Genomic DNA, 23,845 nt, shown 5'->3' with positions numbered 1-23,845 from the left:
GCGTCTGGTGCGGAACCTTAGAGTAAGAAACATCACCGTGCACCTTGGCCAACGTGCGCGACTCGACCGAGCGCGCACTGGCCGAGGTGCACACCGATTTCACCTGGGTGCGCGCGCAGCACCTCGGGCGCACCGGGGTGCGCGCACAACGCCCGGGTTGCACCGTGGCCTGTGTGCTCGGGGCGCCTCGGGTGCGCGCTCGGTGTCGCCCCCGCGCGCGCGGTAGTGCGGGCAGCGCACCCCGGCCCGGCCCGGCCCCGACGAGAACGCAAACGGGCAAAAGGTTTATTCAAATAGCATTGCGACGCCCGGCGAAAAACTAAAAAAGGGTGCAACACCGGGACTTCCCGGGAGGTCACCCATCCCAGTACTACTCCGGCCCAAGCGCGCTTAACTGCGGAGTTCTGATGGGATCCGGTGCACTAACGCTGGTATGATCGCACCCGTTATGAGCTTGTCGCAGTGTGTACTTAGCAAACCGCGACCCACGTGCGAATCCACCCCGGCCACCCACCCCCGTCGAGGTGCACACCCTCCCTCGCGAAGTGCGCCCCGTTCGCCAAGTGTGAGCCCTGCCCGGGTGCGCGCACCTTGCTAGGGCGTCGGGTGTGCACCCGGCCCGGCCTACGTGCGTGCACCTGGACGGGGCGTCGTGTGCGTGCAGTGTCCCGTCTGCAACGCGGTGCCCACACACCACCTCGGGCGCAACGACCTGCGCTCACATGTGGGCCGAGTGCACCTTGGTGCATGTTCGGGGCGCCTCGGGTGCACGCTCGATCTTGCCCCGGTGCACCAAGGCGCTCGGTTTGCCCCGGGTGCGCACTTGGTGCAAGGTGGGCACCCAAAATAGGGATCAAGCACCAAAACACAAGTTTCGGGATGCAAAATGGGACCCAAGGACCACAAATGCGTTCCAAGACCCATGATGGGTCCACGAGAACAAAAATGTGTTCCGAGACTTAATAAACAAATATTGGGTTTTAGGAGAAGAAACATGCTCTGATGCCCAAAACGAGAATCGACCCCGAAAAGGCCACAGGCCAAAAGTGGGATGCGAGACAAAAAAAAATGGGACCCGAGGACCAAAATTGGGTTCCCAGGTCGAAGACAGGGCAACCGGACAAGAAACGACCTCTAAGGCTCGAAATGAGTCCCGACGACTAAAACTTGACAAGAAGCACCCATCAGGCACCCAACTCGACACCCATGGGATGCCGACCCACCCGGGCTTCCACCTAGCACACCTTGGCACCCACCCACCCTCGCACCCAACCTCGCACCCAACTTAGCACCTTTGAACCCACATTGGCACTCACCCTGACCCTGGCACCTTGGAACCCACATTGGCACTCACCTTGACCCTGGCACCCACCTTTGCACTCACCTTGGGACCCACCCTGGCTCCCACCTCGGCACCCACCCAGACACCCACCTTGGTTCCTTGGCACCCACCTTGGATCCTTGGCACCCACCCCGACACCCACCTTGGCACGCAACTTGGCTACTTGCCACCCACCTTGGCTCCTTGACGCCCACCCCGACAACCACCCCGTGACCTACCCTGGCTAGGGTTGGTGCACACCCACCCTGGTGCCCACCTTGGCACCCACCCCATGACCCACCTTGGCACGCACCTTAGTACCCACCCCGTTACCCACCCTAGGACCCACCCCGTGACCCACCTTGGCCAGGGTGGGTGCCTTGGTGCGCACAACTTGCCTGGGCTGCACACCAGGGCGGGCTCAAGATGGCACCCGCGTTCCGTTTTTTTCACTATCTTTCAAAACGGAAATTTTAAAATCTCGTTTTTTTTTTTTTTTTGCCTTTTCTGGAAATTAGTGAAGGCAGCGCATCAAAGGTGCGCAATGCTGGTGCGAACCCGGGAGCGCTCCGATGTGTGCTCCAAGGTGCGGCGTGCACGAAGTCCGAGCCCGGCTTGCCCCGGGTGCGCACCTCGCGTGCACCTTCGCCGGGGTGAGCACCTTGGCTGGGTTGCGCGCCCTGGTGCGCACCAAGGAGCGCTCTGAAGTGTGCTCCAAGGTGCGGCGTGCACGAAGTCGGAGCTCGGTTTGCCCCGGGTGTGCACCTCGGGTGCGCACCTCGCGTGCACCTTCGCTGCGGTGGGCACCTTGGCTGGGTTGCGCGCCTTGGTGGGCACCATGCAGTGCACGAAGTCGGAGCCCGGTTTGCCCCGGGCGCGCACCTCCGCCAGGGTGGGCACCTTGGTGCGCACAACTTGCCTGGGCTGCGCACCAGGAAGGGCTCAAGATGGCACCCGCGTTCCGTTTTTTTCACTATCTTTCAGAACGGAAATTTTAAAATATCGTTTTTTTTTGCCTTTTCTGGAAATTAGTGAAGGCAGCGCATCAAAGGTGCGCAACGCTGGTGCGAACCTGGGAGCGCTCCGATGTGTGCTCCAAGGTGCGGCGTGCACGAAGTCGGAGCCCGGTTTGCCCCGGGTGCGCCCTGGTGGGCACCATGGTGCGCACCAAGGAGCGCTCCGAAGTGTGCTCCAAGGTGCGGCCTGCACGAAGTCGGAGCCCGGTTTGCCCCGGGCGTGCACCGCGGGTGGGCACCTTGGTGCGCATGCCTTGCCTGGGCTGCGCACCAGGGCGGGCTCAAGATGGCACCCGCGTTCCGTTTTTTTCACTATCTTTCAAAACGGAAATTTTAAAATCTCATTTTTTTTTGCCTTTTCTGGAAATTAGTGAAGGCAGCGCATCAAAGGTGCGCACCTCGCTGCCCACCACGGTGCGCAACGCCGGTGGGCACCCGGGAGTGCTTCGAAGTGTGCTCCAAGGTGCTGCGTGCACGTTGTCGGAGCCCGGTTTGCCCCGGGTGCGCACCTCGCGTGCACCTTCGTCGGGGTGGGCACCTTGGCTGGGTTTGCCCCGGCTGCGCTCCGAAGCGGGGTTATTGGAGCGCCGCCTCTTTTTTTGTCGGAGCGTTTGGTGGGGTTTCTCGCATTGGCTCTTCCCAGGCCCGGTTGCCACCCTGGCGCGCACGAAGTCGGAAGTAGGGTTAATTGCCCGGGTGCGCACCTTTGCCAGGGTGGGCACCTTACCTGGGCTGTGCACCAGGGCGGGCTCAAGATGGCACCCGCGTTCCGTTTTTTTCACTATCTTTCAAAACGGAAATTTTAAAATCTCCTCTTTTTTTTGCCTTTTCTGGAAATTAGTGAAGGCAGCGCATCAAAGGTGCGCACCTCGCTGCCCACCTTGGTGTGCTCTGAGGTGCGCACCCGGGAGCGCTACGAAGTGTGCTCCAAGGTGCGGCGTGCACGTTGTCGGAGCCCGGTTTGCCCCGGGTGCGCACCTCGCCTGCACCTTGGCCGGGGTGGGCACCCTGGCTGGGTTTGCCCAGGGTGCGCTCCGAAGCGGGGTTACTGGAGCGCCCCCTCTTTTTTTGTCAGAGCGTTTGGTGGGGTTTCTCGCATTGGCTCTTCCCAGGCCCGGTTGTTGGGTGCGCTCCCACCCTGGCGCGCGCGAAGTTGGAAGTTGGGTTAATTGCCCGGGCGCGCACCTTCGCCAGGGTGGGCACCTTGGTGCGCACACCTTGGCTGGGCTGCGCACCAGGGCGGGCTCAAGATGGCACCAGCATTCCCTTTTTCTCACTATCTTTCAAAACGGAAATTTTAAAATCTCGTTTTTTTTTGCCTTTTATGGAAATTAGTGAAGGCATCGCATCAAAGGTGCGCACCTCGCTGCCCACCTTGGTGTGCTCCGAGGTGCCCACCACGGTGCGCTCCGAGGTGCCCACCACGGTGCGCAACGCCGGTGCGAACCCGGGAGCGCCCCGATGTGTGCTCCAAGGTGCGGCGTGCACGAAGCCGGACCCCGGTTTGCCCCGGGTGCGCACCTCGCGTGCACCTTGGTGCGCACACCTTGGCTGGGTTGCGCGGCCTGGTGGGCACCATGGTGCGCACCAAGGAGCGCTCCAAAGTGTGCTCCAAGGTGCGGCGTGCACGAAGTCCTAGCCCGGTTTGCCCCGGGTGCGCACCTTCGCCGCGGTGGGCACCATGGCGTGCACGAAGTCGGAGCCCGGTTTGCCCCGGGTGCGCACCTCGCGTGCACCTTCGCCGGGGTGGGCACCTCGGCTGGGTTGCGCGCCCTGGTGCGCACCAAGGAGCGCTCCGAAGTGTGCTCCAAGGTGCGGCGTGCACGAAGTCGGAGCCCGGTTTGCCCCGGGTGCGCACCTTCGCCGCGGTGGGCACCCTGGTGCGCACCATGGCGTGCACGAAGTCGGAGCCCGGTTTGCCCCGGGTGCGCACCTCGCGTGCACCTTCGGCGGGGTTGCGCGCCCTGGTGCGCACCAAGGAGCGCTCCGAAGTGTGCTCCAAGGTGCGGCGTGCACGAAGTCGGAGCCCGGTTTGCCCCGGGTGCGCACCTCGCGTGCACCTTCGGCGGGGTTGCGCGCCCTGGTGGGCACCATGGTGCGCACCAAGGAGCGCTCCGAAGTGTGCTCCAAGGTGCGGCGTGCACGAAGTCGGAGCCCGGTTTGCCCCGGGTGCGCACCTCGCGTGCACCTTCGCCGCGGTGGGCACCATGGCGTGCACGAAGTCGGAGCCCGGTTTGCCCCGGGTGCGCACCTCGCGTGCACCTTCGCCGGGGTGGGCACCTCGGCTGGGTTGCGCGCCCTGGTGCGCACCAAGGAGCGCTCCGAAGTGTGCTCCAAGGTGCGGCGTGCACGAAGTCGGAGCCCGGTTTGCCCCGGGTGCGCACCTCGCGTGCACCTTCGCCGCGGTGGGCACCATGGCGTGCACGAAGTCGGAGCCCGGTTTGCCCCGGGTGCGCACCCCGCGTGCACCTTCGCCGGGGTGGGCACCTCGGCTGGGTTGCGCGCCCTGGTGCGCACCAAGGAGCGCTCCGAAGTGTGCTCCAAGGTGCGGCGTGCACGAAGTCGGAGCCCGGTTTGCCCCGGGTGCGCACCTCGCGTGCACCTTCGCCGCGGTGGGCACCTTGGCTGGGTTGGGCACCATTGAGCGCTCCGAAGTGTGCTCCAAGGTGCGCACCATGGCCCTCCAAGGTGCGCAGCATGGCGTGCACGAAGTCGGAGCCCGGTTTGCCCCGGGTGCGCACCTCGCGTGCACCTTCGCCAGGGTGGGCACCTCGGTGCGCACACCTTCTCAATGTTTTCTTGCCTTTTCTGGAAATTGGTGAAGGCAGCGCATCAAAGGTGCGCACCTCGGTGTGCTCCGAGGTGCGAACCCGAGAGCGCTCCGAGGTGCCCACGAAGTCGAAAGTCGGGTTAATTGCATTGTTTTCCCCGGGTGCGCTCCGAGGTGCGCAACATCGGTGCGCACCAAGGAGGGCTCCGAAGTGTGCTCCAAGGTGCGCACGATTCGGAGCTCGGTTTGCCCGGGGTGCGCACACCTTGGCTGGGTTGCGCACCCTTTGTGCGCTCCAAGGTGCGCACGAAGTCGGAGCTCGGTTTGCCCCGGGTGCGCACCTTCGCCAGGGTGCGCACCTTGATGCGCACGCCTTGGCTGGGCTGCGCACCTTGGTGGGCGCCATGGTGCGCACCTTTCGTGCGCTCCAAGGTGCGCACGAAGTCGGAGCTCGGTTTGCCCCGGGTGCGCACCTTGGTGGGCGCCATGGTGCACTCCGAGGTGCCCAAGATTGGTGCGCACCAAGGAGCGCTCCGAAGTGCGCTCCAAGGTGCGCAGGTGCGCGCGAAGTCGAAAGTTGGGTTAATTGTCCGGTTTGCCTCGGGTGCGCACCTTGCGTGCACCTTCGCCAGGGTGGGCGCCTTGGTGCGCACACCTTGGCTGGGCTGCGCACCCGGGCGCGCACACCTTGGCACCCGCGTTTCCTTCATTTTAAATTTTTTTTTTTTACAATCTCTCAAGTGGGAAATTCTATAATCTCAACTTTTTTTGCCTTTTCAGGAAACTTTTGAATGGAGCGCATCATTGGTGCGCTCCGAAGTGTGCTCCAAGGTGCGCACCTCTGGTGTGCTCCAAAGCTCTCTCCAGCTGCGTGCACCTGCCCCGGCCGCGCACCCGGCCCCGCCCAGCTTCGCTCACCTGTCCCGGGCGTCTGGTGCGGAACCTTAGAGTAAGAAACATCACCGTGCACCTTGGCCAACGTGCGCGACTCGACCGAGCGCGCACTGGCCGAGGTGCACACCGATTTCACCTGGGTGCGCGCGCAGCACCTCGGGCGCACCGGGGTGCGCGCACAACGCCCGGGTTGCACCGTGGCCTGTGTGCTCGGGGCGCCTCGGTGCGCGCTCGGTGTCGCCCCCGCGCGCGCGGTAGTGCGGGCAGCGCACCCCGGCCCGGCCCGGCCCCGACGAGAACGCAAACGGGCAAAAGGTTTATTCAAATAGCATTGCGACACCCGGCGAAAAACTAAAAAAGGGTGCAACACCGGGACTTCCCGGGAGGTCACCCATCCCAGTACTACTCCGGCCCAAGCGCGCTTAACTGCGGAGTTCTGATGGGATCCGGTGCACTAACGCTGGTATGATCGCACCCGTTATGAGCTTGTCGCAGTGTGTACTTAGCAAACCGCGACCCACGTGCGAATCCACCCCGGCCACCCACCCCCGTCGAGGTGCACACCCTCCCTCGCGAAGTGCGCCCCGTTCGCCAAGTGTGAGCCCTGCCCGGGTGCGCGCACCTTGCTAGGGCGTCGGGTGTGCACCCGGCCCGGCCTACGTGCGTGCACCTGGACGGGGCGTCGTGTGCGTGCAGTGTCCCGTCTGCAACGCGGTGCCCACACACCACCTCGGGCGCAACGACCTGCGCTCACATGTGGGCCGAGTGCACCTTGGTGCATGTTCGGGGCGCCTCGGGTGCACGCTCGATCTTGCCCCGGTGCACCAAGGCGCTCGGTTTGCCCCGGGTGCGCACTTGGTGCAAGGTGGGCACCCAAAATAGGGATCAAGCACCAAAACACAAGTTTCGGGATGCAAAATGGGACCCAAGGACCACAAATGCGTTCCAAGACCCATGATGGGTCCACGAGAACAAAAATGTGTTCCGAGACTTAATAAACAAATATTGGGTTTTAGGAGAAGAAACATGCTCTGATGCCCAAAACGAGAATCGACCCCGAAAAGGCCACAGGCCAAAAGTGGGATGCGAGACAAAAAAAAATGGGACCCGAGGACCAAAATTGGGTTCCCAGGTCGAAGACAGGGCAACCGGACAAGAAACGACCTCTAAGGCTCGAAATGAGTCCCGACGACTAAAACTTGACAAGAAGCACCCATCAGGCACCCAACTCGACACCCATGGGATGCCGACCCACCCGGGCTTCCACCTAGCACACCTTGGCACCCACCCACCCTCGCACCCAACCTCGCACCCAACTTAGCACCTTTGAACCCACATTGGCACTCACCCTGACCCTGGCACCTTGGAACCCACATTGGCACTCACCTTGACCCTGGCACCCACCTTTGCACTCACCTTGGGACCCACCCTGGCTCCCACCTCGGCACCCACCCAGACACCCACCTTGGTTCCTTGGCACCCACCTTGGATCCTTGGCACCCACCCCGACACCCACCTTGGCACGCAACTTGGCTACTTGCCACCCACCTTGGCTCCTTGACGCCCACCCCGACAACCACCCCGTGACCTACCCTGGCTAGGGTTGGTGCACACCCACCCTGGTGCCCACCTTGGCACCCACCCCATGACCCACCTTGGCACGCACCTTAGTACCCACCCCGTTACCCACCCTAGGACCCACCCCGTGACCCACCTTGGCCAGGGTGGGTGCCTTGGTGCGCACAACTTGCCTGGGCTGCACACCAGGGCGGGCTCAAGATGGCACCCGCGTTCCGTTTTTTTCACTATCTTTCAAAACGGAAATTTTAAAATCTCGTTTTTTTTTTTTTTTTGCCTTTTCTGGAAATTAGTGAAGGCAGCGCATCAAAGGTGCGCAATGCTGGTGCGAACCCGGGAGCGCTCCGATGTGTGCTCCAAGGTGCGGCGTGCACGAAGTCCGAGCCCGGCTTGCCCCGGGTGCGCACCTCGCGTGCACCTTCGCCGGGGTGAGCACCTTGGCTGGGTTGCGCGCCCTGGTGCGCACCAAGGAGCGCTCTGAAGTGTGCTCCAAGGTGCGGCGTGCACGAAGTCGGAGCTCGGTTTGCCCCGGGTGTGCACCTCGGGTGCGCACCTCGCGTGCACCTTCGCTGCGGTGGGCACCTTGGCTGGGTTGCGCGCCTTGGTGGGCACCATGCAGTGCACGAAGTCGGAGCCCGGTTTGCCCCGGGCGCGCACCTCCGCCAGGGTGGGCACCTTGGTGCGCACAACTTGCCTGGGCTGCGCACCAGGAAGGGCTCAAGATGGCACCCGCGTTCCGTTTTTTTCACTATCTTTCAGAACGGAAATTTTAAAATATCGTTTTTTTTTGCCTTTTCTGGAAATTAGTGAAGGCAGCGCATCAAAGGTGCGCAACGCTGGTGCGAACCTGGGAGCGCTCCGATGTGTGCTCCAAGGTGCGGCGTGCACGAAGTCGGAGCCCGGTTTGCCCCGGGTGCGCCCTGGTGGGCACCATGGTGCGCACCAAGGAGCGCTCCGAAGTGTGCTCCAAGGTGCGGCCTGCACGAAGTCGGAGCCCGGTTTGCCCCGGGTGTGCACCGCGGGTGGGCACCTTGGTGCGCATGCCTTGCCTGGGCTGCGCACCAGGGCGGGCTCAAGATGGCACCCGCGTTCCGTTTTTTTCACTATCTTTCAAAACGGAAATTTTAAAATCTCATTTTTTTTTGCCTTTTCTGGAAATTAGTGAAGGCAGCGCATCAAAGGTGCGCACCTCGCTGCCCACCACGGTGCGCAACGCCGGTGGGCACCCGGGAGTGCTTCGAAGTGTGCTCCAAGGTGCTGCGTGCACGTTGTCGGAGCCCGGTTTGCCCCGGGTGCGCACCTCGCGTGCACCTTCGTCGGGGTGGGCACCTTGGCTGGGTTTGCCCCGGCTGCGCTCCGAAGCGGGGTTATTGGAGCGCCGCCTCTTTTTTTGTCGGAGCGTTTGGTGGGGTTTCTCGCATTGGCTCTTCCCAGGCCCGGTTGCCACCCTGGCGCGCACGAAGTCGGAAGTAGGGTTAATTGCCCGGGTGCGCACCTTTGCCAGGGTGGGCACCTTACCTGGGCTGTGCACCAGGGCGGGCTCAAGATGGCACCCGCGTTCCGTTTTTTTCACTATCTTTCAAAACGGAAATTTTAAAATCTCCTCTTTTTTTTGCCTTTTCTGGAAATTAGTGAAGGCAGCGCATCAAAGGTGCGCACCTCGCTGCCCACCTTGGTGTGCTCTGAGGTGCGCACCCGGGAGCGCTACGAAGTGTGCTCCAAGGTGCGGCGTGCACGTTGTCGGAGCCCGGTTTGCCCCGGGTGCGCACCTCGCCTGCACCTTGGCCGGGGTGGGCACCCTGGCTGGGTTTGCCCAGGGTGCGCTCCGAAGCGGGGTTACTGGAGCGCCCCCTCTTTTTTTGTCAGAGCGTTTGGTGGGGTTTCTCGCATTGGCTCTTCCCAGGCCCGGTTGTTGGGTGCGCTCCCACCCTGGCGCGCGCGAAGTTGGAAGTTGGGTTAATTGCCCGGGCGCGCACCTTCGCCAGGGTGGGCACCTTGGTGCGCACACCTTGGCTGGGCTGCGCACCAGGGCGGGCTCAAGATGGCACCAGCATTCCCTTTTTCTCACTATCTTTCAAAACGGAAATTTTAAAATCTCGTTTTCTTTTGCCTTTTATGGAAATTAGTGAAGGCATCGCATCAAAGGTGCGCACCTCGCTGCCCACCTTGGTGTGCTCCGAGGTGCCCACCACGGTGCGCTCCGAGGTGCCCACCACGGTGCGCAACGCCGGTGCGAACCCGGGAGCGCCCCGATGTGTGCTCCAAGGTGCGGCGTGCACGAAGCCGGACCCCGGTTTGCCCCGGGTGCGCACCTCGCGTGCACCTTGGTGCGCACACCTTGGCTGGGTTGCGCGGCCTGGTGGGCACCATGGTGCGCACCAAGGAGCGCTCCGAAGTGTGCTCCAAGGTGCGGCGTGCACGAAGTCCTAGCCCGGTTTGCCCCGGGTGCGCACCTTCGCCGCGGTGGGCACCATGGCGTGCACGAAGTCGGAGCCCGGTTTGCCCCGGGTGCGCACCTCGCGTGCACCTTCGCCGGGGTGGGCACCTCGGCTGGGTTGCGCGCCCTGGTGCGCACCAAGGAGCGCTCCGAAGTGTGCTCCAAGGTGCGGCGTGCACGAAGTCGGAGCCCGGTTTGCCCCGGGTGCGCACCTTCGCCGCGGTGGGCACCCTGGTGCGCACCATGGCGTGCACGAAGTCGGAGCCCGGTTTGCCCCGGGTGCGCACCTCGCGTGCACCTTCGGCGGGGTTGCGCGCCCTGGTGCGCACCAAGGAGCGCTCCGAAGTGTGCTCCAAGGTGCGGCGTGCACGAAGTCGGAGCCCGGTTTGCCCCAGGTGCGCACCTCGCGTGCACCTTCGGCGGGGTTGCGCGCCCTGGTGGGCACCATGGTGCGCACCAAGGAGCGCTCCGAAGTGTGCTCCAAGGTGCGGCGTGCACGAAGTCGGAGCCCGGTTTGCCCCGGGTGCGCACCTCGCGTGCACCTTCGCCGCGGTGGGCACCATGGCGTGCACGAAGTCGGAGCCCGGTTTGCCCCGGGTGCGCACCTCGCGTGCACCTTCGCCGCGGTGGGCACCATGGCGTGCACGAAGTCGGAGCCCGGTTTGCCCCGGGTGCGCACCTCGCGTGCACCTTCGCTGGGGTGGGCACCTCGGCTGGGTTGCGCGCCCTGGTGCGCACCAAGGAGCGCTCCGAAGTGTGCTCCAAGGTGCGGCGTGCACGAAGTCGGAGCCCGGTTTGCCCCGGGTGCGCACCTCGCGTGCACCTTCGCCGCGGTGGGCACCATGGCGTGCACGAAGTCGGAGCCCGGTTTGCCCCGGGTGCGCACCCCGCGTGCACCTTCGCCGGGGTGGGCACCTCGGCTGGGTTGCGCGCCCTGGTGCGCACCAAGGAGCGCTCCGAAGTGTGCTCCAAGGTGCGGCGTGCACGAAGTCGGAGCCCGGTTTACCCCGGGTGCGCACCTCGCGTGCACCTTCGCCGCGGTGGGCACCTTGGCTGGGTTGGGCACCATTGAGCGCTCCGAAGTGTGCTCCAAGGTGCGCACCATGGCCCTCCAAGGTGCGCAGCATGGCGTGCACGAAGTCGGAGCCCGGTTTGCCCCGGGTGCGCACCTCGCGTGCACCTTCGCCAGGGTGGGCACCTCGGTGCGCACACCTTCTCAATGTTTTCTTGCCTTTTCTGGAAATTGGTGAAGGCAGCGCATCAAAGGTGCGCACCTCGGTGTGCTCCGAGGTGCGAACCCGAGAGCGCTCCGAGGTGCCCACGAAGTCGAAAGTCGGGTTAATTGCATTGTTTTCCCCGGGTGCGCTCCGAGGTGCGCAACATCGGTGCGCACCAAGGAGGGCTCCGAAGTGTGCTCCAAGGTGCGCACGATTCGGAGCTCGGTTTGCCCGGGGTGCGCACACCTTGGCTGGGTTGCGCACCCTTTGTGCGCTCCAAGGTGCGCACGAAGTCGGAGCTCGGTTTGCCCCGGGTGCGCACCTTCGCCAGGGTGCGCACCTTGATGCGCACGCCTTGGCTGGGCTGCGCACCTTGGTGGGCGCCATGGTGCGCACCTTTCGTGCGCTCCAAGGTGCGCACGAAGTCGGAGCTCGGTTTGCCCCGGGTGCGCACCTTCGCCAGGGTGCGCACCTTGATGCGCACGCCTTGGCTGGGCTGCGCACCTTGGTGGGCGCCATGGTGCACTCCGAGGTGCCCAAGATTGGTGCGCACCAAGGAGCGCTCCGAAGTGCGCTCCAAGGTGCGCAGGTGCGCGCGAAGTCGAAAGTTGGGTTAATTGTCCGGTTTGCCTCGGGTGCGCACCTTGCGTGCACCTTCGCCAGGGTGGGCGCCTTGGTGCGCACACCTTGGCTGGGCTGCGCACCCGGGCGCGCACACCTTGGCACCCGCGTTTCCTTCATTTTAAATTTTTTTTTTTTACAATCTCTCAAGTGGGAAATTCTATAATCTCAACTTTTTTTGCCTTTTCAGGAAACTTTTGAATGGAGCGCATCATTGGTGCGCTCCGAAGTGTGCTCCAAGGTGCGCACCTCTGGTGTGCTCCAAAGCTCTCTCCAGCTGCGTGCACCTGCCCCGGCCGCGCACCCGGCCCCGCCCAGCTTCGCTCACCTGTCCCGGGCGTCTGGTGCGGAACCTTAGAGTAAGAAACATCACCGTGCACCTTGGCCAACGTGCGCGACTCGACCGAGCGCGCACTGGCCGAGGTGCACACCGATTTCACCTGGGTGCGCGCGCAGCACCTCGGGCGCACCGGGGTGCGCGCACAACGCCCGGGTTGCACCGTGGCCTGTGTGCTCGGGGCGCCTCGGGTGCGCGCTCGGTGTCGCCCCCGCGCGCGCGGTAGTGCGGGCAGCGCACCCCGGCCCGGCCCGGCCCCGACGAGAACGCAAACGGGCAAAAGGTTTATTCAAATAGCATTGCGACGCCCGGCGAAAAACTAAAAAAGGGTGCAACACCGGGACTTCCCGGGAGGTCACCCATCCCAGTACTACTCCGGCCCAAGCGCGCTTAACTGCGGAGTTCTGATGGGATCCGGTGCACTAACGCTGGTATGATCGCACCCGTTATGAGCTTGTCGCAGTGTGTACTTAGCAAACCGCGACCCACGTGCGAATCCACCCCGGCCACCCACCCCCGTCGAGGTGCACACCCTCCCTCGCGAAGTGCGCCCCGTTCGCCAAGTGTGAGCCCTGCCCGGGTGCGCGCACCTTGCTAGGGCGTCGGGTGTGCACCCGGCCCGGCCTACGTGCGTGCACCTGGACGGGGCGTCGTGTGCGTGCAGTGTCCCGTCTGCAACGCGGTGCCCACACACCACCTCGGGCGCAACGACCTGCGCTCACATGTGGGCCGAGTGCACCTTGGTGCATGTTCGGGGCGCCTCGGGTGCACGCTCGATCTTGCCCCGGTGCACCAAGGCGCTCGGTTTGCCCCGGGTGCGCACTTGGTGCAAGGTGGGCACCCAAAATAGGGATCAAGCACCAAAACACAAGTTTCGGGATGCAAAATGGGACCCAAGGACCACAAATGCGTTCCAAGACCCATGATGGGTCCACGAGAACAAAAATGTGTTCCGAGACTTAATAAACAAATATTGGGTTTTAGGAGAAGAAACATGCTCTGATGCCCAAAACGAGAATCGACCCCGAAAAGGCCACAGGCCAAAAGTGGGATGCGAGACAAAAAAAAATGGGACCCGAGGACCAAAATTGGGTTCCCAGGTCGAAGACAGGGCAACCGGACAAGAAACGACCTCTAAGGCTCGAAATGAGTCCCGACGACTAAAACTTGACAAGAAGCACCCATCAGGCACCCAACTCGACACCCATGGGATGCCGACCCACCCGGGCTTCCACCTAGCACACCTTGGCACCCACCCACCCTCGCACCCAACCTCGCACCCAACTTAGCACCTTTGAACCCACATTGGCACTCACCCTGACCCTGGCACCTTGGAACCCACATTGGCACTCACCTTGACCCTGGCACCCACCTTTGCACTCACCTTGGGACCCACCCTGGCTCCCACCTCGGCACCCACCCAGACACCCACCTTGGTTCCTTGGCACCCACCTTGGATCCTTGGCACCCACCCCGACACCCACCTTGGCACGCAACTTGGCTACTTGCCACCCACCTTGGCTCCTTGACGCCCACCCCGACAACCACCCCGTGACCTACCCTGGCTAGGGTTGGTGCACACCCACCCTGGTGCCCACCTTGGCACCCACCCCATGACCCACCTTGGCACGCACCTTAGTACCCACCCCGTTACCCACCCTAGGACCCACCCCGTGACCCACCTTGGCCAGGGTGGGTGCCTTGGTGCGCACAACTTGCCTGGGCTGCACACCAGGGCGGGCTCAAGATGGCACCCGCGTTCCGTTTTTTTCACTATCTTTCAAAACGGAAATTTTAAAATCTCGTTTTTTTTTTTTTTTTGCCTTTTCTGGAAATTAGTGAAGGCAGCGCATCAAAGGTGCGCAATGCTGGTGCGAACCCGGGAGCGCTCCGATGTGTGCTCCAAGGTGCGGCGTGCACGAAGTCCGAGCCCGGCTTGCCCCGGGTGCGCACCTCGCGTGCACCTTCGCCGGGGTGAGCACCTTGGCTGGGTTGCGCGCCCTGGTGCGCACCAAGGAGCGCTCTGAAGTGTGCTCCAAGGTGCGGCGTGCACGAAGTCGGAGCTCGGTTTGCCCCGGGTGTGCACCTCAGGTGCGCACCTCGCGTGCACCTTCGCTGCGGTGGGCACCTTGGCTGGGTTGCGCGCCTTGGTGGGCACCATGCAGTGCACGAAGTCGGAGCCCGGTTTGCCCCGGGCGCGCACCTCCGCCAGGGTGGGCACCTTGGTGCGCACAACTTGCCTGGGCTGCGCACCAGGAAGGGCTCAAGATGGCACCCGCGTTCCGTTTTTTTCACTATCTTTCAGAACGGAAATTTTAAAATATCGTTTTTTTTTGCCTTTTCTGGAAATTAGTGAAGGCAGCGCATCAAAGGTGCGCAACGCTGGTGCGAACCTGGGAGCGCTCCGATGTGTGCTCCAAGGTGCGGCGTGCACGAAGTCGGAGCCCGGTTTGCCCCGGGTGCGCCCTGGTGGGCACCATGGTGCGCACCAAGGAGCGCTCCGAAGTGTGCTCCAAGGTGCGGCCTGCACGAAGTCGGAGCCCGGTTTGCCCCGGGTGTGCACCGCGGGTGGGCACCTTGGTGCGCATGCCTTGCCTGGGCTGCGCACCAGGGCGGGCTCAAGATGGCACCCGCGTTCCGTTTTTTTCACTATCTTTCAAAACGGAAATTTTAAAATCTCATTTTTTTTTGCCTTTTCTGGAAATTAGTGAAGGCAGCGCATCAAAGGTGCGCACCTCGCTGCCCACCACGGTGCGCAACGCCGGTGGGCACCCGGGAGTGCTTCGAAGTGTGCTCCAAGGTGCTGCGTGCACGTTGTCGGAGCCCGGTTTGCCCCGGGTGCGCACCTCGCGTGCACCTTCGTCGGGGTGGGCACCTTGGCTGGGTTTGCCCCGGCTGCGCTCCGAAGCGGGGTTATTGGAGCGCCGCCTCTTTTTTTGTCGGAGCGTTTGGTGGGGTTTCTCGCATTGGCTCTTCCCAGGCCCGGTTGCCACCCTGGCGCGCACGAAGTCGGAAGTAGGGTTAATTGCCCGGGTGCGCACCTTTGCCAGGGTGGGCACCTTACCTGGGCTGTGCACCCGGGCGGGCTCAAGATGGCACCCGCGTTCCGTTTTTTTCACTATCTTTCAAAACGGAAATTTTAAAATCTCCTCTTTTTTTTGCCTTTTCTGGAAATTAGTGAAGGCAGCGCATCAAAGGTGCGCACCTCGCTGCCCACCTTGGTGTGCTCTGAGGTGCGCACCCGGGAGCGCTACGAAGTGTGCTCCAAGGTGCGGCGTGCACGTTGTCGGAGCCCGGTTTGCCCCGGGTGCGCACCTCGCCTGCACCTTGGCCGGGGTGGGCACCCTGGCTGGGTTTGCCCAGGGTGCGCTCCGAAGCGGGGTTACTGGAGCGCCCCCTCTTTTTTTGTCAGAGCGTTTGGTGGGGTTTCTCGCATTGGCTCTTCCCAGGCCCGGTTGTTGGGTGCGCTCCCACCCTGGCGCGCGCGAAGTTGGAAGTTGGGTTAATTGCCCGGGCGCGCACCTTCGCCAGGGTGGGCACCTTGGTGCGCACACCTTGGCTGGGCTGCGCACCAGGGCGGGCTCAAGATGGCACCAGCATTCCCTTTTTCTCACTATCTTTCAAAACGGAAATTTTAAAATCTCGTTTTCTTTTGCCTTTTATGGAAATTAGTGAAGGCATCGCATCAAAGGTGCGCACCTCGCTGCCCACCTTGGTGTGCTCCGAGGTGCCCACCACGGTGCGCTCCGAGGTGCCCACCACGGTGCGCAACGCCGGTGCGAACCCGGGAGCGCCCCGATGTGTGCTCCAAGGTGCGGCGTGCACGAAGCCGGACCCCGGTTTGCCCCGGGTGCGCACCTCGCGTGCACCTTGGTGCGCACACCTTGGCTGGGTTGCGCGGCCTGGTGGGCACCATGGTGCGCACCAAGGAGCGCTCTGAAGTGTGCTCCAAGGTGCGGCGTGCACGAAGTCCTAGCCCGGTTTGCCCCGGGTGCGCACCTTCGCCGCGGTGGGCACCATGGCGTGCACGAAGTCGGAGCCCGGTTTGCCCCGGGTGCGCACCTCGCGTGCACCTTCGCCGGGGTGGGCACCTCGGCTGGGTTGCGCGCCCTGGTGCGCACCAAGGAGCGCTCCGAAGTGTGCTCCAAGGTGCGGCGTGCACGAAGTCGGAGCCCGGTTTGCCCCGGGTGCGCACCTTCGCCGCGGTGGGCACCCTGGTGCGCACCATGGCGTGCACGAAGTCGGAGCCCGGTTTGCCCCGGGTGCGCACCTCGCGTGCACCTTCGGCGGGGTTGCGCGCCCTGGTGCGCACCAAGGAGCGCTCCGAAGTGTGCTCCAAGGTGCGGCGTGCACGAAGTCGGAGCCCGGTTTGCCCCGGGTGCGCACCTCGCGTGCACCTTCGGCGGGGTTGCGCGCCCTGGTGGGCACCATGGTGCGCACCAAGGAGCGCTCCGAAGTGTGCTCCAAGGTGCGGCGTGCACGAAGTCGGAGCCCGGTTTGCCCCGGGTGCGCACCTCGCGTGCACCTTCGCCGCGGTGGGCACCATGGCGTGCACGAAGTCGGAGCCCGGTTTGCCCCGGGTGCGCACCTCGCGTGCACCTTCGCCGGGGTGGGCACCTCGGCTGGGTTGCGCGCCCTGGTGCGCACCAAGGAGCGCTCCGAAGTGTGCTCCAAGGTGCGGCGTGCACGAAGTCGGAGCCCGGTTTGCCCCGGGTGCGCACCTCGCGTGCACCTTCGCCGCGGTGGGCACCATGGCGTGCACGAAGTCGGAGCCCGGTTTGCCTCGGGTGCGCACCCCGCGTGCACCTTCGCCGGGGTGGGCACCTCGGCTGGGTTGCGCGCCCTGGTGCGCACCAAGGAGCGCTCCGAAGTGTGCTCCAAGGTGCGGCGTGCACGAAGTCGGAGCCCGGTTTGCCCCGGGTGCGCACCTCGCGTGCACCTTCGCCGCGGTGGGCACCTTGGCTGGGTTGGGCACCATTGAGCGCTCCGAAGTGTGCTCCAAGGTGCGCACCATGGCCCTCCAAGGTGCGCAGCATGGCGTGCACGAAGTCGGAGCCCGGTTTGCCCCGGGTGCGCACCTCGCGTGCACCTTCGGCAGGGTGGGCACCTCGGTGCGCACACCTTCTCAATGTTTTCTTGCCTTTTCTGGAAATTGGTGAAGGCAGCGCATCAAAGGTGCGCACCTCGGTGTGCTCCGAGGTGCGAACCCGAGAGCGCTCCGAGGTGCCCACGAAGTCGAAAGTCGGGTTAATTGCATTGTTTTCCCCGGGTGCGCTCCGAGGTGCGCAACATCGGTGCGCACCAAGGAGGGCTCCGAAGTGTGCTCCAAGGTGCGCACGATTCGGAGCTCGGTTTGCCCGGGGTGCGCACACCTTGGCTGGGTTGCGCACCCTTTGTGCGCTCCAAGGTGCGCACGAAGTCGGAGCTCGGTTTGCCCCGGGTGCGCACCTTCGCCAGGGTGCGCACCTTGATGCGCACGCCTTGGCTGGGCTGCGCACCTTGGTGGGCGCCATGGTGCGCACCTTTCGTGCGCTCCAAGGTGCGCACGAAGTCGGAGCTCGGTTTGCCCCGGGTGCGCACCTTGGTGGGCGCCATGGTGCACTCCGAGGTGCCCAAGATTGGTGCGCAACAAGGAGCGCTCCGAAGTGCGCTCCAAGGTGCGCAGGTGCGCGCGAAGTCGAAAGTTGGGTTAATTGTCCGGTTTGCCTCGGGTGCGCACCTTGCGTGCACCTTCGCCAGGGTGGGCGCCTTGGTGCGCACACCTTGGCTGGGCTGCGCACCCGGGCGCGCACACCTTGGCACCCGCGTTTCCTTCATTTTAAATTTTTTTTTTTTACAATCTCTCAAGTGGGAAATTCTATAATCTCAACTTTTTTTGCCTTTTCAGGAAACTTTTGAATGGAGCGCATCATTGGTGCGCTCCGAAGTGTGCTCCAAGGTGCGCACCTCTGGTGTGCTCCAAAGCTCTCTCCAGCTGCGTGCACCTGCCCCGGCCGCGCACCCGGCCCCGCCCAGCTTCGCTCACCTGTCCCGGGCGTCTGGTGCGGAACCTTAGAGTAAGAAACATCACCGTGCACCTTGGCCAACGTGCGCGACTCGACCGAGCGCGCACTGGCCGAGGTGCACACCGATTTCACCTGGGTGCGCGCGCAGCACCTCGGGCGCACCGGGGTGCGCGCACAACGCCCGGGTTGCACCGTGGCCTGTGTGCTCGGGGCGCCTCGGGTGCGCGCTCGGTGTCGCCCCCCGCGCGCGCGGTAGTGCGGGCAGCGCACCCCGGCCCGGCCCGGCCCCGACGAGAACGCAAACGGGCAAAAGGTTTATTCAAATAGCATTGCGACGCCCGGCGAAAAACTAAGAAAGGGTGCAACACCGGGACTTCCCGGGAGGTCACCCATCCTAGTACTACTCCGGCCCAAGCGCGCTTAACTGCGGAGTTCTGATGGGATCCGGTGCACTAACGCTGGTATGATCGCACCCGTTATGAGCTTGTCGCAGTGTGTACTTAGCAAACCGCGACCCACGTGCGAATCCACCCCGGCCACCCACCCCCGTCGAGGTGCACACCCTCCCTCGCGAAGTGCGCCCCGTTCGCCAAGTGTGAGCCCTGCCCGGGTGCGCGCACCTTGCTAGGGCGTCGGGTGTGCACCCGGCCCGGCCTACGTGCGTGCACCTGGACGGGGCGTCGTGTGCGTGCAGTGTCCCGTCTGCAACGCGGTGCCCACACACCACCTCGGGCGCAACGACCTGCGCTCACATGTGGGCCGAGTGCACCTTGGTGCATGTTCGGGGCGCCTCGGGTGCACGCTCGATCTTGCCCCGGTGCACCAAGGCGCTCGGTTTGCCCCGGGTGCGCACTTGGTGCAAGGTGGGCACCCAAAATAGGGATCAAGCACCAAAACACAAGTTTCGGGATGCAAAATGGGACCCAAGGACCACAAATGCGTTCCAAGACCCATGATGGGTCCACGAGAACAAAAATGTGTTCCGAGACTTAATAAACAAATATTGGGTTTTAGGAGAAGAAACATGCTCTGATGCCCAAAACGAGAATCGACCCCGAAAAGGCCACAGGCCAAAAGTGGGATGCGAGACAAAAAAAAATGGGACCCGAGGACCAAAATTGGGTTCCCAGGTCGAAGACAGGGCAACCGGACAAGAAACGACCTCTAAGGCTCGAAATGAGTCCCGACGACTAAAACTTGACAAGAAGCACCCATCAGGCACCCAACTCGACACCCATGGGATGCCGACCCACCCGGGCTTCCACCTAGCACACCTTGGCACCCACCCACCCTCGCACCCAACCTCGCACCCAACTTAGCACCTTTGAACCCACATTGGCACTCACCCTGACCCTGGCACCTTGGAACCCACATTGGCACTCACCTTGACCCTGGCACCCACCTTTGCACTCACCTTGGGACCCACCCTGGCTCCCACCTCGGCACCCACCCAGACACCCACCTTGGTTCCTTGGCACCCACCTTGGATCCTTGGCACCCACCCCGACACCCACCTTGGCACGCAACTTGGCTACTTGCCACCCACCTTGGCTCCTTGACGCCCACCCCGACAACCACCCCGTGACCTACCCTGGCTAGGGTTGGTGCACACCCACCCTGGTGCCCACCTTGGCACCCACCCCATGACCCACCTTGGCACGCACCTTAGTACCCACCCTGTTACCCACCCTAGGACCCACCCCGTGACCCACCTTGGCCAGGGTGGGTGCACCCACCCTGGTGCCCACCTTGGCACCCACCCATCCTAGCACCCAGCCTGTGACCGGGCTTGGAACCCAACCTTGCACCCGTCTTGGCCAGTGTGGGTGCGCACCCATCCTGGCACCCACGTTGTGACACACCCTTTAACCCACGCACCCTAGCAGCCACGTTGGCACCCACCTTGGAACACAACCTAGCAACTTGGCACCCACCCCGTGACCCACCTTGGCATCCACCATAGCAGTCGCCCACTTGGCACCCACCTTGGAACCCAAGTTGGCACCCACCTCGGCACCCACCTTGACACTTGTGGACCCACCTTGCCACTCACCCTAGCATCGACCCATCCTAGCACCCACCCTGGCACCTTTGCACCCTAGCACTCACCCATCCTAGCACCTAACCTGTGACCCACCTTGACACTCACCCTCGCACCCACCTTGGAACCCAACCTAGCACCCACCCACCCTGACACCAACCCTAGCACCTACCCACCCTTGCACCCACCCTGTGACCCATCTTGGCACCCACCCATCCTACCACTCAACCTATCACCCACCTTCTCACCCACCTTGGCATCCACCTTAGCACCCACCCACACTGGCACCTTGGCACCCACCTCGGGCAAGGTGGGTGCACACCCACCCTGACACCCAATTTAGAACCAACCGAGCATGTTACCCACCTTGGCACCCACATTGCAGCCCACCCTAGTACCCACCCTATGACCCACATTGGCATCCACACCCTAGCACCCAGGCACCTCGACACCCGCCTTGACACGCACCCTAGCACTAAACCTGTGACCCACCTTGGAACTCACCCTAGAACCCACCCACCCTGTGAACCACCTTGGCATCCACCTTAGCACCCACCCACCTTGGCACCCACTCTAGCACTCACCCATCCTAACACCCAACTTGTTACCCACCTTGGCACCCGCCCTCGCGTCCACCTTGAAACCCACCCTAGCACCCACCCACGCAGGAGCCCACCTTGGCACCCAACCTAACACCCACGCATCCTGGCACCCAACTTGTGACCCACCTTGGAACCCACCCTAGTACCCACCTTTGAACCCACTATATCACCAACCCACCTTGGCACCCACCCTATGACCCTCTTTGGAATCCACCCTAGCACGCACCCACCCTGGCACCCACCATGGAGCGCACCCTAGCACCCACCCACCTCGGCACGCACCTCAACACCCACCTTGGTGTGCGCACTGCGCCAACCTCTCAAAGACCCTATGTGGTGCGCTCCAAAGTGTACACCTTTGGTGCGCTCCAAGGTGCGCACCTTTGGTGCACACCGAGGTGCACACCAAAGTGTGCACCGAGGTGAGCACCAAAGTGCACTCCAAGGTGCACACCAAGGCGTGCACCTTTGGTGCGGTCAATGCAAACGAATTCGGAAGTTGGGGTCGATGTCCTAATCGCTGCTGCAGACTACACGTATGAGAATCGGACAAATAGCTTTATATAGGGGAGGTGTTGCGTTTGATGGGTCGACTCCCCTGGTTGTGTGCACTGCACCAACTTCAAAGACCCTGTCTTGTTTAAGAAGTCAAAAGTTGGGGTGGATGTCCTAATCATTGCTGCAGTCTACGCATGTATGAGAATCAGACAAATAGCTTATATAGGGGAGGTGTTGCATTCGGTGGGTTGACTCCCCTGGTTGTGCGCACTGCGCCAACCTCAAAGACCCCGCATAGCAGAAGAAGTCGGAAGTCGGATTTTGGTGAGCACCAAGGCGTGCACCTTTGGTGCGGTCAACGCAGACGAATTCAGAAGTTGGGGTGGATGTCCTAATCGTTGTTGCAGGCTACACATGTATGAGAATCAGACAAATAGCTTATATAGGGGAGGTGTTGGGTTTGATGGGTCAACTCCCTTGGTTGTGCGCATTACGCCAACCTCAAAGACCTTGTTTTCGTTAAGAAGTCAAAAGTTGGGGTCAATGTCCTAATGGCTCCTGTAGGCTACACATGTATGAGAATCGGACAAATAGCTTATATAGGGGAGGTGTTGGGTTTGATGGGTCGACTCCCCTGGTTGTGCGCATTACGTCAACCTCAAAGACCTTGTTTTCGTTAAGAAGTCAAAAGTTGGGGTCGATGTCCTAATTGCTCCTGTAGACTACACATGTATGAGAATCAGACAAATAGCTTATATAGGGGAGGTGTTGGGTTTGATGGGTTGACTCCCCTAGTTGTTCGCATTACACCAACCTCAAAGACCTTGTTTTCGTTTAGAAGCCGAAAGTTGGGGTCGATGTCCTAATTGCTCCTGCAGGCTACGCATGTATGAGAATCAGACAAATAGCTTATATAGGGGAGGTGTTGGGTTTGATGGGTCGACTCCCCTGGTTGTGCGCATTGCGCCAACCTCAAAGACCCTGCATTGCGGATGAAGTCGAAAGTCAGAGTTTGGTGTGCTACAAGGTGTGGTCGAAGGTGCTCACCTAGGTGTGCACCTTTGGAGCGCAGGAAAAGTGCCCTCCAAAAGTGCGCACCTTTGGAGTGCACAAAAGTGCCCTCCAAAAGTGCGCACCTTTGGAGCGCACAAAAGTGCCCTCCAAAAAGTGCCCTCCAAAAGTGCGCACCTTTGGAGCGCACAAAAGTGCCCTCCAAAAAGTGCCCTCCAAAAGTGCGCACCTTTGGAGTGCAGAAAAGTGCCCTCCAAAAAGTGCCCTCCAAAAGTGTGCACCTTTGGAGTGCACAAAAGTGCCCTCCAAAAGTGCGCACCTTTGGAGCGCAGAAAAGTGCCCTCCAAAAAGTGCCCTCCAAAAGTGCGCACCTTTGGAGCGCAGAAAAGTGCCCTCCAAAAAGTGCCCTCCAAAAGTGCGCACCTTTGGAGCGCAGAAAAGTGCCCTCCAAAAAGTGCCCTCCAAAAGTGCGCACCTTTGGAGCGCAGAAAAGTGCCCTCCAAAAAGTGCCCTCCAAAAGTGCGCACCTTTGGAGCGCACAAAAGTGCCCTCCAAAAAGTGCCCTCCAAAAGTGCGCACCTTTGGAGCGCACAAAAGTGCCCTCCAAAAGTGCGCACCTTTGGAGCGCACAAAAGTGCCCTCCAAAAGTGCGCACTTTTGGTGCGCACCAAGGCGCTGGTTCGGTCGTTGCAGGCGAGTTCGGAAGTTGGGGTCGATGTCCTGAGCGGAGGTGCAAACTACACAGGTGTCGGAATCGGACAAATAGCTTATATAGGGGAGGTGTATGCTTCGATGGGTCGACTCCCCAGGTTGAGCGCACCGCGCCAACCTCAAAGACCCTACGGTATGGATGAAGTCGGAAGTTGGGTCCGATGACCGATTCGATTAGTAGGTATGCTCATGAGGTCGGAATTTGGGTCCGATGACCTGCCATGTGCAGGAAGGCGAATGTTGGCACTGTGCGTTGCAAGGTGCACACCAAGGTGCTGGTGCGGTCTTTTTAGTCGAGTTCGGAAGTTGGGGTCGATGTCCTGATCGGAGGTGCAAGCTACACAGGTGTGGGAATCGGACAAATAGCTTATATAGGGGAGGTGTATGCTTCGTTGGGTCGACTCCCCGGGTTGAGCGCACCGCGCCAACCTCAAAGACCCTACGGTATGGATGAAGTCGGAAGTTGGGTCCGATGACCGATTCGATATGTAGGCATACTCGCGAGGTCGGAATTTGGGTCCGATGACCTGCCATGTGCAGGAAGGCGAATGTTGGCACTGTGCGTTGCAAGGTGCGCACCAAGGCGCTGGTTCGGTCGTTGCAGGCGAGTTCGGAAGTTGGGGTCGATGTCCTGATCGGAGGTGCAAACTACACAGGTGTGGGAATCGGACAAATAGCTTATATAGGGGAGGTGTATGCTTCGTTGGGTCGACTCCCCGGGTTGAGCGCACCGCGCCAACCTCAAAGACCCTACGGTATGGATGAAGTCGGAAGTTGTGTCCGATG

At 62.1% G+C, this 23,845-nt stretch overlaps 4 non-coding genes across 4 annotated transcripts; all 4 read right to left on the bottom strand.

Moving 5' to 3' along the window:
• Nucleotides 1–326: 326 nt before the first annotated feature.
• LOC131861638 (5S ribosomal RNA) lies at nucleotides 327–445 on the bottom strand. The gene has a single exon (XR_009360672.1). It is a non-coding gene; the product is annotated as a 5S ribosomal RNA (ribosomal RNA).
• Nucleotides 446–6,359: 5,914 nt separating this feature from the next.
• Nucleotides 6,360–6,478, bottom strand: LOC131861637 (5S ribosomal RNA). Its single transcript, XR_009360671.1, has one exon. It is a non-coding gene; the product is annotated as a 5S ribosomal RNA (ribosomal RNA).
• A 6,039-nt stretch (nucleotides 6,479–12,517) lies between these two features.
• Nucleotides 12,518–12,636, bottom strand: LOC131861636 (5S ribosomal RNA). The gene has a single exon (XR_009360670.1). It is a non-coding gene; the product is annotated as a 5S ribosomal RNA (ribosomal RNA).
• A 5,916-nt stretch (nucleotides 12,637–18,552) lies between these two features.
• On the bottom strand, nucleotides 18,553–18,671 carry LOC131861764 (5S ribosomal RNA). Its single transcript, XR_009360795.1, has one exon. It is a non-coding gene; the product is annotated as a 5S ribosomal RNA (ribosomal RNA).
• Nucleotides 18,672–23,845: the final 5,174 nt, after the last annotated feature.

Source organism: Cryptomeria japonica, unplaced genomic scaffold (assembly GCF_030272615.1).
Source record: "Cryptomeria japonica unplaced genomic scaffold, Sugi_1.0 HiC_scaffold_32, whole genome shotgun sequence".
Taxonomy (NCBI): Eukaryota; Viridiplantae; Streptophyta; class Pinopsida; order Cupressales; family Cupressaceae; genus Cryptomeria; species Cryptomeria japonica.
The sequence above is the reverse complement of the archived record's forward strand: the minus strand, read 5'-3'. Positions and strand labels throughout refer to the sequence as shown.